The sequence below is a fragment of the Hemibagrus wyckioides genome, linkage group LG04, assembly GCF_019097595.1.
Source record: "Hemibagrus wyckioides isolate EC202008001 linkage group LG04, SWU_Hwy_1.0, whole genome shotgun sequence".
Taxonomy (NCBI): domain Eukaryota; kingdom Metazoa; phylum Chordata; class Actinopteri; order Siluriformes; family Bagridae; genus Hemibagrus; species Hemibagrus wyckioides.
The window spans coordinates 12,022,664-12,041,937 of NC_080713.1; the positions used below are offsets into that span (position 1 = coordinate 12,022,664).

The 19,274-nt window shown below is 36.6% G+C and overlaps 1 protein-coding gene across 1 annotated transcript in view; it reads left to right on the plus strand.

Annotated features, from left to right (window-relative positions):
- Positions 1-19,274, plus strand: part of nectin1b (nectin cell adhesion molecule 1b) — a 68,477-nt gene that overhangs the window by 24,578 nt on the left and 24,625 nt on the right. The window lies entirely within an intron of this gene.

Here is a 19,274-nt window from a genome sequence, read left to right on the forward strand (position 1 = left end):
TGGTTCTCTTGGGGTTTCAACCCTCTCATATTGGTGATGTTGTGGTCTGAGTGACATGTCAAAATTACAGGGCGAGCTACCGTAGCAGAAACTTTGTGGTGATTGGTCACTCGTTTTCTGACATAGCTGTGCAGACAGGAGAGAGAGAGAGAGAGAGAGAGAGAGAGAGAGAGAGGAAGACAGAAATGGAGATAAAGAGATTGCGATAAAGAATGAAAAGGAATACTTTGACAGCCGTTGGTTCTCCTGGTGGAAACATTAAACTGGGGAAAGCGGTTTAGCTGGTGCTGAGGTGTATTAATTCCAGCCTGAGCTGGTTTTGCAAGATGTGTTAATGTGCCCGAGAATACAACTGTCAGTGGGTATAAATAATGCAAACTGCAGACTCAGGGAATCAGCATAGGTCTTAAAGCAAACAGCACCTACCCTTCTTGCTTTTTCGGCCTTAGGGTCCAAGAACTCTCTTCTCTATTCCTCTGCCAAATACAGCAACACCCTTCACCATCAATAAATGTAATATCTTCTAAAAGAAATCTGTGTTCTGTTCTATGACAATGAGCCATAAGCATATATAATAATTATTATTTCTGTTAACACTTAAGGATTAACATTTACAGGATTTAACAGGAAGTCTTCAAGGCAAATTTTAAAGCACGGCTCAGTATCATCCCAGAAACATTGGCATTAGCAACTAAATTTCATATAAAATGAAAAAGTTTATGAAAGCATTCCAAAACCCAGTTGACTGAATAACCTTGGATCCCAGACTCTTTGTTTTTTTTTTTTTTATCATGAAGCATGCCAGTGAAGGAACTTTCCTTCGTCCTTGGCTCAGTTTTGCTTCCATGTGAGGGGGATGTGTTTAAAAGTTTCTGCCCTGGATCTTCAGAGTTTTATGTGACACTCCCAGACTTATCCTCCCCAATTCTTATTCCTCTCCATGTCCCTAGCTCTCTTAAGCGGCACAGAGCCACCTATTTTCTGATTCCTGTTGCTTGAATCCTGGTAAAGTTAGTCTAACCTGACTGAATAAAAAGAAATGAAATTAGTTTTACCCTTTAGTTAGTGGACCCTTTAGTTATTAGTCCTAGTACATTTTTGAGAACAATAAACAGAATGTGGTGCAAAGAAAGGTAAATCATTTCTAAGTGCACAGTTACAATAAAAAAAAAATCAATGAAGCTTTAAACAAAGGAGGTGTATAGTAAATGATGTTGTTAGCTAGGCGCTCACATATCTTGGTGTTAATTTTTCTATAGGACGCCTACAGTATGTGACTGAAATATGTTCTCATTTCTTACCCCATGTAACAAACTCCTTCTTGTGCTGCTGCATTATGGATCAAATTTGCCTTAGCTTACAGGGAAGTAGGTCAGCTTTTCCAATGCTTTTTTTTCTGTTCAGGCTTGTTTCACAGCACTCTGTATTGAATAAGACACAATGGTGCTCGTGCCAGGGTGAAACAGTTAGTGATAGTTTGTCACTGTATCCATGTCAAGGTCACTATTCTGGCCCTCCTTATTTCGCTTAGCATACGCTTGTAAACAAATCAGACCATGGCTTTGCCTTTTCTTTATTTTAAATAAAAAGAAGACAGGATTGTCACTCAGAATGAGGGAAATCAATAGAGTGAATGCTAAGTCTGGCATTTTCTGTGCATGAGATGTGCATTTGTGTGACCATGCATTAAAATTAAATCATTCTGGCCAGTGCCCAGCACATTCCATAAATAAAACACACATTTACTCATAGCGCTCATGTTGCTCACTGAGATGCTCAGAAGCAAATGTGATGCACTGCACTACAGTATATGCACTGTCTGCTTGCCATAGCTTGTTCATTTCCTCATTCTTCTGCCATGGATTTTCAGCTGCTCTCTCTTCCGCTCTTTCACACAAACGCATACATAGACACCCTTTTTCTCACTCATTGTCACATTTGGTTGCCACTCAGAACAAAAAGAAAGAGGTGTTAAAGAAGGTGGCAAATGGGCTACCAGACATATACACAAATAATCTATAAAGCACATGCTTCTCCCTCACATGTCTAAGATAGCATAAACTCTCATATTGCTCTCAGTACCAAGGATTTTTTTAAATGTCTGTATTCACTTTGCCCTATTTGCTGAATTTAATGCCCCATTCTGCTGAGCCACTATGGGTTCCAAGTCTTGTAACTTGCACTCAGATAGTATCATAACAATGCTGTCATTATTTTTAGCCATTTTATTGACTTGTATATTTCTAAAATTGATTCAATTTGCTGAATTCCCAGAAAGTCAATTATTCTGGAATCTTTATCCTTACATGCCTCTTATATGCTGAATGCTGCTTTACAGTGCCACATGACAAACAAACATGACATTGGGAAAACTAAACCAATCATTAAGAGCTTTTACATGTGGTTCTTTGACCAAGACCTCTGTAAAATTCATAGAGTTGTATGTCCCTGCATTGTTCTTTTACACTTTGGTGAAATTGATTTGGTGGTGTTTCGAAATTTCTGTGGCTTTAAATATAAAAGCTGCTGTGTTTGAGCATCCCACTGTAGTAGCATTATGCCTACTGTATATGTACTTTTACATATACGTTTTTTTTTAATATATATAAATGCCTTTCCATAATAATAGTTTATTCTCATTTTCTTGCTGTCGTATTGTTATTCCCTTGGTGTTTTTTGTGTTTGTGTGCGAGGGGGTGGGGTTGGGGATTGGGAACGTGTGTGTGTGGGGGGGGTGGGCTGGGGGGGGGTGGAGTGGAGATGATGTTAAGGGGCATGAAAATGTCAGAAGAGCCATAGAGCAAATTGAATCCTATGGACTATGCTTTGGCCTGGACTTTAGCATTATCTTTTAATGCAAAGTGCACCTGAAAAAAATTGCTTGCAACCCTACCACCATTGTGGAAATTCATGTTTCAAAAAACTGGAGGTCACTATATGGTTTTGTTAGTAAAATCACATGCAAAGTCACTGAATGAAAATCTAGACAGTTTAAAGAGCTAGACATTTTCTTTCCCTGCATTGAATCATGTGTTTATTTCCTGTTTATATATGTAACCTGCAATGTCTAATTGCTCCAATATTGCTCCAATTTCACAAAATGTTCATTTGACTCAAATTTTTTATATTTCCAGCAGTGTTCAGTTATTATGATGAAGTACGTGATTGCTGTGTGGTTTTCTGTAGCCAATCCCACTCACTGTTTGGCCAGTACTTATCCAAACTCAAGAGCTGTCTGTAAAAATATAATCACAGTACAATAGACTCATTGATCTGCTGCTGCTGCTGCCTCTAAGTGACCTAGCTGATGAACCACTTGCCAAGAGATTCTAGTCATTCAAGAACGAATCATAAAAATGTGCATCTGTTTTTTTCATACGGAATAATGCTGCTACAATATAAATTCAATATAATATGTGTAAGAGCAAGTGTGTGTCTGTAAATCAGACATAGGCACGCACCATTTTCCTGTACATGTGTTCAATATATACAAGTCATTTACCAGTAAATACTAATATTAGACGATATTAGATTCTGTTGCCACACTGAAACAGAGGCTTCTTACAACATAAATAATAAACTACACCTTTTATAATTAAACACAATTTATAAACACAATTTATATATATTTTTTTAAAACATTTGTTGCACTGTTATCAAGAGTGACTTTAAGCAGTTACACCATTGCCTGGTTTAGGAGTGGCTGCTGTTGATGGGGAATTATACATTTAAATGTGTAACTTTAGCTGTTGGGCGAGCAAGACAAGACAAATTAATTCTCATTTGCACTTGATATAAACACCTGGATGTGCTCACTCTCTTTTTTCGTAAACACTTTGACATACTAGTGTGACTGAAATATACCTTTAGAATATAGCAGCAGTGGGTTTAAAAATCTGTGATCACAGATCACAGCTTTTTTTAACTTAAAAGCGGATATAAAGAAAGTTTTAGAATTTTGAAAAATGAAAGCAATTTTCTGATACTGACCATGTTAACTTTCCTTGAGCCTTATCCCTTCAGTTGAAGCATGCATTAAAATGATATTTGTAATGTAGTTGCTCTAATATGGATCATCAGGTTTTACACAAATTGTGGCATTCAGCATCCTGCACCATGTGCATGTCATTAAAGAAAAAGTTCCTAAATTGCTGCTGATAATATAATTTATAATAAAAAAATATAATAAAGCAAAATAGAAGCATTTCCACTAGTGATATGAGACTTTTTGGATCCCACAGCACAGTTCTTGTGCATTTATAATGACTTCTCCCTCAGCCACAAGATTGCCATCTTGAGTGTGCTTGTAGTGGCAGTAGAAAGATAGCTTATTAAATTCTGACATGCATCTGCTATGCAAATGTCTTGAAATGAGCATTCATCGGCATGGCAAATCCTAATTGAGTATACACAACTCCATGGCAACATAGCATTCGTCTTGACTGTTGAAGCTGTGATAATGAGTAGATAATTATTATCTGAAGCACTGCTGTATCCCTCAAACCAACATAATGGTGTGCTTGGATGTAATATCGTTAGCACCCTTAGATGTGGACATAACACAGTCTGTGCAAATTAGTTCTATAATTCACCTTGTGAAAACACTTTTCTACAACTGGGTCAAATGTTTCAACTACCATTCACGCGTCGTTGTTACTTAAACAATTGGTGTTTGAACAGTTTGAAGGTGTGTGAAGTAATGATTGTTGTTGCAAGTCACTTTTGCTGTGTCTTTTACATCCTGTACTTTAAAAAGTACTTGTGATGGTAGATTTGAAATTAAAACAGCTACTCACATTGTAAAGATGCTATCAGTTTTCAATTTATGCACATCATGCATATTATATCCTACACTATTTAAAGGGATATTAATCTTTTGTATTATTCGAGTCCATTACTTTAAACTTGCTTTATATACTTACCTTATCCTCCTTAATACTCCAAGCACAGTATTCAGTATTTCTGTTTTCATTTTTTTCTAATGTTTTCCCCTTGAACACTAACACTACACCACACTACTTAATTGCAAGAAAATTATTTTAGATGTTTAACTTTTGAAATGAAGCAACGGTACTACAATAGGTCTCTGTGTATGTGAAATGAGTCACATCAAGTCAGACAGGTTATGCCACTACACTGGGTGAGAAAGTATATAGGAACTTGCAGAACAGGCTGAAGTCATTGAGATTGCACTAACGGGCAGATCAGGGCATGCTCAGAGTCAGGTGGAGTATCTAAAACAACACACAATATCAAGGAAGAACAGAAACAGGAACAGAAATCATTAAAACAAAGCACAACAAGATAGACATAAAAAGACAAACACATTTTTGTATTTAATGAAGTATGGGTAGGTGGGCATAAAAAAGGTAAAATGGGTTGACTTTTAATGACAATAGAGAGAACCTTGATTTTGTTGGTAAGCAATGGGGATATAGCTCAGCAATATTCAAAAGTCTAGAGATGGGATTGAGATGTCCATTTTTGTCATGGCCCATAAACCCTCATATGGTGCATCAAGTAAGAATGGTCTCACTTGTATTTCTTTATAAGAGTCAGATGTGCTAGATCTGTATCATCTCTGGTTTTTTTCTGGAAAGAGTGATTAGATTCGAGGGTTTTTTTTTTGGGGGGGGGCACTTTTGTGTGACCATGCCCAAAATATTACTTATATGTATATAAATATAAATATTACTTATACATATATAAATATATGCTTTAATGTGTTTATTAATAATAAAATAACAAATGCACAAAAAATCAACCACCATTTGCACTCATGTATGTTGAAAGTAACAAACTGGTTACACAGAAGGTGGAAGCAAACACAGGACAGACATGTTGTAACTTGCTCTGTTTAGTAGAAGATCCTTAGGGGATGGAGCATTTCTCTTTGGAAATTTCAAAGTATGTCACAATAAACTTGCTACGACAGATCAGTTGTTACACCTTCAACCTGTTCAAGCGTTTTATCTATCTGCGTTTAGTAAGACTATTTTCAGTTAAATGGATGTTATGCATGTCTCTCTCTTATTGTGTTGTGATTTTATAGCAATATAATAACAGCACTGAAACATATACTTGGGTTTGGATCAATAACTGCTTTGTGGAGTCCATTTGTGTCTGTTTCCATGAGTGCAGCTACCTGACAACAGTACTGTTATTCCTTATCCAGCCTGCAAATTTATTCCTCCCTCATAATCACTTTGAATATTGGAATGCCATAAAGAACCTCCATGTTGCTGAGATTGCTGCATTAAAAATACAATGCATACACAGACTACAAGTTGGAAGAAAATTGGTAGCCAGTAGGTCTATTTACTCTTTGAAAACGTCTGCTTTTTGCCATGAACAGAATAGATTTTGACAGATGGAATCGTGTATTGGAGTTTAATGTGCCCATTGATCTAGCACGGATGGAGACCACTCCTAGTGGGTGGCCATCTAGTTGTCTGACTGAGAGGTGAGGCAGGTGTTGGTACAATAAATGTCTTCCTGCTTCACCGATCTTTAAGCTTTTCATCAGCTCTACTCAGGAGCTTGTCAATCCGGTCAGATATGTACAACAAAAAGCCAGAGGGAGTAAGAGACCGTAAGAAGGAGAGAGATTTAACTCAAGATATAACTGCAATTAACTTAACAGGGTTTACAGTACATACCTAAAGATAATAAAGCTTCTTCTAAGCAGGTAAATGCTTAGAATAAATGACTAAAAGCATTATTTAATCATTGTGTTTGACTATGCTTAACAGTTTCTTGAAAATTCTTTTCTTCACATATCCCAGCTTAGGAAGTTGCGGTCAGAACGCAGGGTCAGCTTGGTCATGCTGGGGCTTGAAACACACAATCCTTCTATCAACAACCCAGAGCCCTAACCGTTTAAGCCACCACTGTCTCTAAATAAAATAACTCTAAATATTCATTCCCTCATATGTGCAGTGTGCAGTGTTCTCCAACAGTTAAGCCATTTATATGTCTATCTACCTATGCTATGCAGCCCAGCCGGTCTTTCTTCAAGCATTTCTTTTGTTTTATTTAAATGACTGGTCTTTTCTTTTACTTTGGTTTTGGCTTATTTTCATTTTTCATATTGACTATTCCTCTAATTAATGGCACTAATATGAAATGTGTGTTTCACAAAATCATTCATTTTGTGCGAGTAATTGAAATTCAGCTGTGTGATTTACTCTTTCAGAGAATGATTATCCGTTTATCATTTTATCAATTTTGTAAATCTAAATATAAAAAAAAAAAAACTTAAAAAATTATTGAATTTTGACAGCATATTTTGTATATAATTGTACAGTAATCTAAGCAAATTCTGTGATATTCTGGCAATTAAGCAAGGTTTAGTTAGTTTTGTCATGCATTTCTTGTTACATTTAGGAGCACAAGCAGGATATGAAAGTTTTTTTTTCTGAAACTATGGGAATTTCATGAACATGACATTTCTTGTGTAAATACTTCTATTAACATTTTATGAATAAATGTGTGTATCCACCTTGATAAACAAGGTCCATTTTCTGTAATTACTTAAATTACACAACTGCCATGGTAGGTATTTGCAATATGATTAAATTGTCCCTTCAAGTAATTATACTGTCAAGAAATCCAGTGACATTTACAGAAATTATATTATATTACCAGAACTGGCAGTAGACTGGTAAAAGCTGTCACTCAAATATACACCAATAGAGCGTTGTTTCCTTACCAATAAAACAGTAGATGAACCAATCAGTGTCAGAAAGTGGGATTATTTATACAAGTTTTTGGACTCAGTATTAACACACACAGACACACACACACACACACAATATATATATTATTATGTACAGTATTAACTGACACTGCCTGAAAGCCCTGCTTCCTTTCCCCATCTCATGCACCTTTTCCATAACAAGATAAATGTAGAATGCTTTGAGTTCATTAATACACAATCCATTTTCAATGTATTTTCAACTATTTATTGTTACTTAAATATATTTGTAAAGAATTTCACCAAGACATTCTGCCCAAAATGTGGAAAAACAAAACAAAACAGAAAAACAAATCCAACAAAAAGATAAAAAGGAAGAGGCTTTATAGGCCTACTACATATTGTTTAATCTAACACTTTACAATATTTATGTTGATGACAAAGAAAAAGTTATTAAATTCACTGTTCTTTCCCTTGCGCCAGTATTGTGACAGCATGGCAGAAACCTCCTCCCTTTTGCATGCATATAATGTACCTTATGGAGCAGGGATTCAACATTGCTTTGGCAAATGTCCAGCATTCCAAAAACGTGCTCTGTAATGAGCATGCATGCCGGGTTTAGGATGATTAAATTGTTTATTGTGATTTTTTTAATGGTCAGTTGTAAGTAGGGAAAAAAAAATCGAAATTGCTATCACAAAGTCTAAATCTAATCCATCTTAAACACAATCAGTGTATATACGTTTGTACTGTGTATGATGCCACTTTGATTTTGGGTGGTAAAACTTTCATAAATCTAAAAGTACAACAATAGTTATTATTTTTAGAGTGCAATTTATCATCCAAGATGTTAACTGTTTAGCCCTCAACCTGGTCTATTTTTCTGGTGTCCTAGACTAGCACCAACTTTAAACCAGCACCATCTTTGCGGATGAGAGTGTAGTGAGTGACAGTAATTTAAATCTGTGATAATGGAGCTGTTGAAGCACCCTTCAACTCTTTTCGCTGCTCTCTGATCAATAGTAACACTGTCTTATTTTGTCAGCTGCACTCTAAGTCCAACGTGACTATGGCAAAATTTCCTTGAACTTCATGATAATCAGTGAACATTGGTCTGTTCTTGAACTTTATTCACCTTTTTTTTTATCTGCACCGGCTCTTCTTTGTTGTTTTCATTTCTACTTTTCCATTTTTCTTCTCCTGTGAGGTAGATTTTACAAAGATTGTAAAATATGTTCTGTTTAGTTAAGGCTTTTGTGTGTGTGTGTGTGTGTATGTGTGTGTGTGTGTGTGTGTGTGTGTGGTTAAGTAAAGAGGAGAGGTACACAGTACACATTGTCACATTACTTCCTATGGCTCTCTGAATACAATGTTTGGCTATATTTTAGATTTTCAACACTGTTGCTGAATCCTACAAAGTCATTTACCCTTTCTTTATGTCTAAGCTCCCTTGTCATCAGCCCACCCAGCAGACCATTTACAGCAAAGCAGTACCTTAGGGCCAGCTGTAAGATGAAGTGCTCAGGAAGTCCACATGACTACTTACCTTCCTATTTCCACATCTTTCATCAGGCCAGGACCCAAGCTCAGACATCTTTTTAGCTAGCTTTTGGATATTATATATTATTTATGAGAGTGAAGTCTTGCATATGTGCAATTGCACTTCAATCTCTAACTCATACATTTTTCACTTATTTGAAAGGCCTTGTGCGTTTCATACATCTATATCATGCATGTTAATAAATTCAATCAGAGAAGCTCTTAAGCAGTCAGACAGCTCGGGTACACATTAACTTTATAACTTGCTGCTTTTATTCAAGTAATTTAATTGGTGTTTCTTTCAGACAGTGACTCTTGGAGTTTCTTGGAGTGCTTCTGTACAGTTGGCTAATGACACGGAAGTGTAGTGAGATTCACTGCAGACTGCTGTGCCAGTTGGAGTGAAAAGTTCTTGACAGAAGGACAAGCATTATTCTGTTATTTAGACTGAGCATTCTCTAGTCTGTCATGTGTGACTGACATTAATAGTATGCAGGCTGAATAAGATGAACTGGATGGATGGATGGATCTGGACACATACATATTTATACTCTTTTTTAAAAAGAATTTTAAACCTAGATGATCTAAATGTGTTTCTACTACTTTTTTATTTGTTAAGGAGGGTTAGATTTAACCCTCCTTTTACAGTAGTGTGTGTGTGTGTGTGTGTGTGGGAAAGAATGAGTTGGAGTGAATGACTCACTCGTTGTGGTTTTGTGTGTGTGTGTGTGTGTGTGTGTGTGTGTGGTTAAGTAAAGAGGAGAGGTTTGGTACACAGCTGGGTAGCACAGCACATGCATTAGTGAGTGAAATGTAGTTGAGTTGTGGTGAGCATTCCAAAGGTTGTGTGTGGAACCTGGATTGCTTCCCAAAACCCAGTGGCAGGATCAGTTGTGGTTATGGTTATGGTTATGGAAATGCTGCAGTCTTGTTGTCTTACAGTTGTGCACTAAAACATGAAGTGATTTTTTGCTTTCTTTCTCTTGCTTTCCCTCCCAGGAATCACATGATGTGTTTCCAATAAGAAGCAAACCTTTTGAAAAAAACCCCCCCAAAAAACAAACAAACAAACAAAACAGTAAAGCAGATTTACCTCAGCAAATGTTTTCTCAAATCGTATTTGAAGTGGCTTCCAAGATGCTAAATGGATGCATCACTTATCCCATATGTTCAAATTAAGTACTGTTGACTGTTAATTGTTATTTAAATGCTTGAAGTCACTGTTCTTCAAAGTGCAGCAGTCTGACTTAGTTTGAAATGCATGACTATATTCCATGCATAAGACATTTCCCAAATGGATACATAGATTGCTGTTAATGTTTTAGCATTGATTAAAGAAGAATTGGCTAGGTTTCAGAGAAACTCATCAGAGCATTAGCATTCGCAGTGTATTTTCTCTTTGTGAAGTATTATTTTTGAACCTTGGTAAATGTGTGTTAAATGTGTAACTATCAACAACTGCAATTTTAGAAATAGAAAAAACAATTTTTACTTTAAGCGTGTGAAGCCGAGGGTATGTGCTAATTGCATTCTTTCCGCTACTTTTCCCATTCCAGACACTGTGTAAATTCTCACTTGGGAATGTTAGTAATTTGCATACATGTGAGGCACAACATTACAAATGCATTTTTGACACAGTCTTTCACAATGTGACATCACAACAGCCGTTCTGCTTTCTGTCCTTACTACAATTAGCCATGCTCTTTGATGGAAGTTGCCAACTTTTATATGTTCCTCCCCCATTATTCTTCAGAGGCCTCCTCTACTAGAAGGAGTAGGGGATTTTGAAGCTCTCAAAAAGGATTTTTGGGGATGGCTTTTTTTTTTTTTTTTTTTACATTAGCCATCATCTTAGTGGTCTCAGCTGCTGTAGAACTGTACATTGGGAGATCTGGTAGGATTACTGCACACAAAGCTTTCAGATTTGGTTTTACGAGCTCGCTTGCAGAGACTGGTCTGTCTTGCTAGCATGCAGAGATTGGTTTGTCTTGCTGAAAGGAAAAGGAAACTACATTGTTTTTGTTTGTTAATTTTTTTCTTAAATGCTACTCTGAATTTCAACATCAACAACATTTTCAACAACATTAATATCACTGCACAAAACCTCAGTATCCAGGTACACTGATGATTTCCAGTTAAATCAAAGCTTTTTGGATTTGCTCATTTAGTTTTCTTATCTGTAGTAAGTCTGCATTTTCTCATGTTAACATGTTAACAGCTTTAAATGGCTACTTCAACAACAAACTTTGTCTGGAATTTTGACTGTGGAAGCAGATGGGTCGAATTTGCTATGCTTGACCATTCCTCCTGCTTTGCAGGCTTTTCTGAGCTGAGGCTCCAGCCTGCAGTGTACTGAGGGCTCCTCCTCTCCAGCACACACACACACACACACACACACACACACACATTCTGCCACATGTTTTAAATTATGTCTTGACAAAATGCAGCAAAAACAGAATGGTAATACCTGCCATGAGAGATCTAAAACATTTACACTGCATTATCATGTGTGATATTTCCTGAAAAGTAGGACAATGTACCAAGTCTAATGGGTCCCTTACATTTGCAACAGTGGCACATTCAGTGCTTTTGTGAACAGGCTTAGTGCTGTTTTGCAATGTCTCTGGGCCTTAATGAGATAGGTGGTCATACAGTGGAGTGAACAGATATCCGTTTGTGTACATGCATCCTCAGTCAAGCAATTTTCATTATCACCATCCTTATAACTATTGTCCTTGTATCTTTTACTGTTTTTCTCTCTTTATCCGACCCAACATTTAAGCCAAGCCTTGTCACCTCTTCCCTTGGGCTACTAGTTGTTCTAGGCTAGTAATCCATTATTTAAGACACATCAATTAATTATTGATTAGTTATTTCGTGAATTAAGATTATGAGCTTATTATAACAACAGTTATGAGCTATTAAAGACAGTACTGGAAATAGAGCTAGATCATTGAGAAAAGACATATTTTATGACAAATGCCTGCAGATTACTTTCTGTGGAAGGGCACAAGGTAATTGACATAATGATGAGATTTTACAGCCTTTTTAATTTATTCAAATTCATGGAGTCAGTTTGTTTGGGATTAGCAGTCAAAATACAGTTTGTAGTCATGAAAGACCATTTGTAAGCTTTGTAAGATGAACTATTGCTGTTCCGAGTAATAATAATCAACCCATCTTACACAAATACACCGACTGTACACACACACATATGCACACACACACACACACACACACACACACACAATTTGTATGAGGGCCTTTCACTGGCATAATTTTAACGGTGCTAATTAATGATCTATCTTTACTAAAAAAATTAACCTCAGTAACCAAAAAGGAAACAAGTTGGGTCCTTTTTTTTATTTATTTATTTATTTATTTATTTATTTATTTATTTATTTATTAAAAACGTTTCTTCTTAGCACCAGCCAAATGTCACCACTAGCTTAAAACCATATACTGTATTCCTATTCTTGTCTTGTCCCTCCGCCTACACTTGTTCCCAAATGCATAAACATACACACATAAACATCTATCCTTCCTTATTCAGTGGGGCCCACAGCTGTTATATTTATGTGTATTAATTATTTAGTAGAATGTTGCGTTGGATGAACCCATGTTTTATGCATGTTTTTGTAATACCAGTAGGTACAGAGGTCTTTTGCTCCTGTGTCCTCTCTCATCATCTCCTCATGCACATTTACTCTTCCCTGTTCCTTTTGCAAATAACTAGTTTCTGTTTCCTTGTGTAATCGTTAACCACACATGCTAGTGGCTTTTTATCTAGTATCAGTGATGAGGTCATTGGCTAATGGGGCAGGTGGTGACTGAGTCGTGTTTGCTTTTCTTCTCAGCGCAACCGAAACCATGACAGTGCCCTTGTTTATGTGTGTGTGTGTGTGTGTGTGTGTGTGTGTGATGTGCTTGCACTCATTTGGTTTATAGTTGTTATGCACTGTTGACCTCCCATTGCTTTATTTTGGGCCAGAAACTGGCAGGTTTCTCCTTTAACCAAGGTCACATATGGAGAAAGGTTATGCCTTTGAAAAACACAAAAAGGTTTGCTTCCTTTACTCTTTCTCTGCCTGTATTTTTCATGCTCAACAGTTCTTAAATGATCCATGCATGATATAAACTCATTGTAGAAGCAAATATATCAGAATATTTGCTTTGGTAGGCAAGGAAAATATGGTCACTGATTTATGTGTAAAGCATGGAGGTAGAAAGTAAGAGTTAAATGAGGAGCTATGTTAGGCTGACTGAAACATTCCCTTGCCAGCTTTCTAGTCATACAGAGGCAGCTGCATGGGCTTATTGCAGGGGTTCCAACAGTTTTAGGACAAATTATGACTTTTGAGTGAATCCAACCCATAACACCCTATTTTTTTTAAATTCAAGATTTATAAGTTTAGGACAAATGTAAAATTTGAATGTTTTGTCATTTGCATGCATAACAGTGGATATAAAGAGTCTACAGTCCACTGTTAAAATTGTGATATAGATCATTAAAAGATAAAGATAAATCATGTAAACAAGGAGAAAAACAGATTTAGGGGGAAAATAATGATAAATAATAAATAATAAATAATTTTTTTGACAGTGAGATCCCATATCTGCTTTGTAAGCTCTTTGTTGATCACAGTTTCAGCAGTCAGTTAGGAAGAAGTTATGAAGAAAATCCTACATAAACAGCTGATTTTTGTTTGTTAATCACAGCCACTTGATTGATGGCTGGTGCATGATAATTACTTTTGTACATAAGTTCAAAATGTTTTTTTTTTTTGTTTCCTAAAATGTTTGAATTTTGTTGTCATTTAAATTTTGTTGGTTGCTGCATCACATTAAAGGTGAACAAAAGGTAAGGTCATTTTTTACATGACAAACTTGCAAGGATTGTGTAGAATTTATAGCCACAATATATTTTGAGTATGTGTAATAAGCAAACTAGTGCTTTTGTACCATGCTTAAGTCTCAGCTTAGCAGATGGCAGGTAGTCTGATAAGATGTTGTGGAGGCAGATGAGGGAAGCAGTGGTGCTTGCCATCTGTTGCATCTCTTTCCACTAAATAAATATTTGTGGAAGGAGAAGCAGTACATGCAGGTCTGCCTGTAAAACAGAAACCAGGAAGTGCAGAGAATGGAAAATAGTACTTAAAATAACACCACACTGAAATACATAAAATATTCTATTGAAATTCTTGTGGCGTGCTTTGTGATTTTGGTGCTGACTTGTTGGTTGGTGCTGTATTTTTGTTATGTCTCTGAGAAGTTAGTGATAACTACTAAATTTATGTTGCTTGAGGCCATGACTCATGCAGTTAAAATGGTGTTTAATAGATGAAATGATTTACATAATAAGGGATAAGAAACAGATTTAGAAATGCTTCTTTTTTACCACACCATTTTCTGTGATATTCAGTATGATATTAATTCAATTCAATTCAATTCAGTTTATTTGTATACCGCTTTTAACCATGGACATTGTCTCAAAGCAGCTTTACAGAAGTAAAGAAACATAGAGAAAGAAAAAAAAATTATGAATTTTAAGTTACTATTATATTATTAAACTGAAATCTAACAGTGAAGTAGTGTAGACAGCAAAACACAAGGCTCAAAATCCAAGAATGCAGTGCAGATATGCAAAACCATTACACCGAGTAGCAGCAGAGATCCAAAAGCTACTTGTGTTATATTATTAGTAACATTTATTTACATTGCTTATTGCCGTAAACCAAACCAACTGAATGAACAATTTTTTTCTGAACAATTTTTGTGTGAAAAATATGATGGATGTCAATATGGAACAGTCATATTATGCAGTAAATCATTTTAAATTCACATAAGCAGCATGTTAATTTTTGAGTCAAGTTAAATGGGTTTACTTATTATGTGATTAAATAATAGTATTTTATGGTATTTATATGCAAGTGCAATGGGAAATATTAAACAACACTTTACTATGAACTACTAAGAAATGTCTACAGCACACTCATCCGGCATCTTCGTGCAGTAGGACAGATTCATTCAGCTGTTTTGCTTTGTCAGCATTGTAACTTTGTTCTTTATCCTTTATGAATTTGTGCTTATAGATTTAATGTACAGTCTTGGTGCTAGCTGTGTGTGAAATTGATTGATGAATGGCTGTATTAAACTGTGGTATGCCCATGCACATGCGGAGGAGTAGGATTAGTCAGATTTCAGCACAACACCGGAAAGGGGCAGGATGTCTGTGAGGTTGATTGGAATGAAATTTAAACAGGTTTATTGAGTTCATTTGATTTTATCAGTTTTGTACATAATCTATGAAACTTTAGGCGAGCTGCTCAGAAGTGGGTCATGAGCGACTGGTAGCTTGCGTGTGACATGTTGGAGACCCCTGCTTTAGATGCATATGAAGCAGCGGTCACAAGTAAAAGAATTGTGGGTATTATAGAGAACACAAATGGATGCTTTTGAAGATCACATTTTAATTCTAAGCACTAACATGCAAATCATTAAGAGTGATTTTATATTAATGTTGAAACCAGAAGCAGGAGTGAAGTAAACCTTATTGTTTTCTTCACTGACTGTGTTAGTGCCCTCACTGTCTTTTGCTATTTGATACAATAATGTGACTTGATACTTCAATTCAAACAATATGTTCTTGACATGTGATGGACAGAATAAATAGCAGTGTAACAGATCTCTCTGGAGCATGCACATATTCTTTTCTAGAGTTGAAAAAAAGCTTTTTTTTCCTCTTCTTGCAAGTACTGCTTTCAAATATGTCAAACAGGCCATTTTGTGGTCCTCTAATGAGACAGGCAGACAGTAGTCATTTTTGTTGTTGCTCAGAAGTGGTCTTGAGGTTCTGTTCTGCTGCATTTTTGCTCCTGGAGAACTTGCATTGCAGCTCCGGAAGACTGGTGGCTCTGTTTGGAGAGTGTGAGTATGACAGAGACTTTGACCTTTAAATGCCTTTAATTCATCAGCCTAGCATATGTACACAGTTACAGGGATAAGACACATTTCACCTCCAAGTTCTTACAGCCAACCAGAATCAATTTCATGGAGCTCTCAGATTATTCTGGCTCATTAAGCCCTCATTTTGTAGTAACAGAGGCATATTTAAAATTATTATTTGGGTTGCTGGTGCAGATATCGCAATGGAATTTTTTTAAGGCTGTGATGCCTGCTGTCTACTTACATGTGCTCCATGACTTTATGACCCTTACTTTCAGTAGGAAATTAAGTTGTGGTAAGCATCCAGTATTCAGCAAAAGACCTCTCTAACTCTTTTGTCTCTTTCTGCCTTCACAGTTAGCCACCCAAGCCATTATCAAATTGCACATCCATGCTTGCACAATAAAATGCCTTTAATATATGCTTTAGGAAATACACTGTTCATACAGAATGGGCAGAATTAATGTTGTTAATGTCTGGATGCACAAAAATATGCCTTTAATATATGCTTTAGGAAATATACTGTTCATACAGAATGGGCAGAATTAATGTTGTTAATGTCTGGATGCACAAAAATATACTGTGTTGAAATTATAGTCAGAGGGCAGGTAAAAGAAAAAAAAAAAAATCAAGTGCCATTATCCTTTTAAGTGACAGTTCATTATATGTAAAACAAACATTAAAGCAAGTGTCTGTCATTCACTTTTTCTTGATGACTTTGGAAATTGATGTACATTCTAACTTTTAAAACTATTTACACGTCATAAAAATGTGTAATTTACTCTGAGTCTAAGTCAGTGTAACTGACCATCAGAATGTTAGTGCCACATGGCCATCCAGCACAGTTTGTTCTCAAACTAAGTTAATCCCACAAACCACTTCAGTGGTGTACATGCAGTATTGCAGAATGCATAAAATTATCAGACTGATGCACAATATCAAATATTTTCAAACACTGGTTTAGCAGAGCATTCTTTTAAGTCTGGGACATGTAAACTGTAGTTTGCTATTGTTTATTTTTCATTTCCTACCACTGAATCAGTGCAAGTCCTGGATTCATGCAGCTTTTGCGTGTCTCATTTGTCCAACTTTTGCTAATATCTAGTAAGAATGTTGATGTATTATTAACCAGTTAAGATAACGTTATGATAATGAAAAGTAGGGCTCCACCATGGCCCAATGAAAAAACATTTGCCCCATCATCCAGAGATCATAACTTTAAATCCTGAACATGCTACAACCAATCCATAGTCGTAAGACTAACAGAGCAAAACTGGCCATTCTCTCCCCTTTATCAATCACAGTGACACTAATCAGTCATGGGCATCTGTGAGCCCATGCATGCAGAAGGGGCCAGATAGCATTTTCCTCTGAGCGTGTTACGCCTTCCCCCTGACATTTCAGCAGTTTGAAAAGATGTGGTCAGCTGGCTTCGCATGTCTCAGAGGAAGCACATGATAGCCTTCACCATCCCTGGTTTTTGTGAGATCAGGAGAGATGCCTGATGGGTGGGAATTGGCCCCAAAAAGCTGAGAAAACAAATGACAAAAAAAACAAACAAACAGTTTTTAGGCTTGTGATATTGGCTTGTAATAATGCCCTGCATACTTTTGTCTAGTTACTTATCAGTTGTAGAAGGATAATAGTGCTTGGCAATAGTGATTGCATGGACAGCAGTTTTATGAGAATGACTTGCAGTTGATGCTGATGACATAGTTATAATTCTAGAGTTTAAGTTGTTGGTCCTTGCATGATGCTTAAGGTTCAATCTGATGCAGCTTTGTGACACATGAGCTGGGTGAGACCATGTGGACAAATGGAGCAGTAAATGTTACTCATTGTAGAGTAGGTGAAGTAAATGGGGACCATAACAGAACAGCCTTCTTAGGACTGTGTGCAGACTTTCAGTTCAGTGATCAGGGAGAGGATATTTTGATGAGCACTACTAAGGCCAGAGACTAACAGTGGTGCATAAAAGGCGGTTGCATTCACTAATCAATATATTTGTGAATGATTAGGCTGTGGTTTCCTAATGAAAACTCCAGTGAAAAGATCTCTTTTATTTCTTTTTCGCTTTTTTTTATTTCCTTTCCACACTGCATCTCCAATGTGCACACTGTAATTACAGTCTCTTTCCTTCTGTTTTGCAAGGGCCTTATCCAGCCCTAAATGAGCCTCTGGAGGCCCTGGTTTACATAGACTGGGGGGTCTGTAGATGTGTAATTATACCTTTTCTGAAACCTTGAATGCCAGTGCTGCTGTTGATTTGCTGCATTGCGCATGGAGAATGAAGCAGGAAGGCAGTGTAGGAGTAAATCTGTCTGTTTTCTCTGTTCTGGCATTGTCTCAGTGCCTCACTCTCATGGGACATTGTGAATAGACATTACATCTTTCTGCCACAGAGCTGACATAGATGGCTATGAGTTAGGATATTGTAAAGCATGTATTTCATTAGATAGCATGTCATTGTGTATAGAATGCAAGCTGTATTGGGCAAAAACTGCTGGCTGTTCGGAGTTAAACATGGACGCAGGTGTTCCTCTGGATGGGTGATTCAGGATCACCCGAACAACAGATTCTGCACTTTCAAACATTGTTAATCTGTTAGTCTTTCCATTGTACTCCCACTTGACAGGAGTCCAGACTTGAACATATTTCAGTTGCACCAGGATATAGAAATGAGAGAGGGTGTAATTTTTGCATCAACTAAAGGTCAACAGTCCTATTAATGCCACTCTGAACATAATGGCAAACTTGCATAATAACAACAACCAGCTTCTGGTAATAATACAAATAATAGCATTGCTTTCACATGAAATGCCTTTGGGCATTTCCTTAATTGGAAATACCCTGCTTTGTGCCATTCAAAGCTATAGCCTCCAAACTGCATTCATGATTAAAGTACAGAATGGGATGTGTAACAGATGACACACGAATGAATTTGGTAGAATTTACATTTAGAACAATTAATCAATCAGCTGGGTCTCATGCCATGGCAAACCAAATTGTCATTCTACTCATGCCATGTTGTTACAGTGTTCTGCTAATTTGTTCCTAAATTACTGCACTGTTGGGACAAATGAGAAAGAGCTTC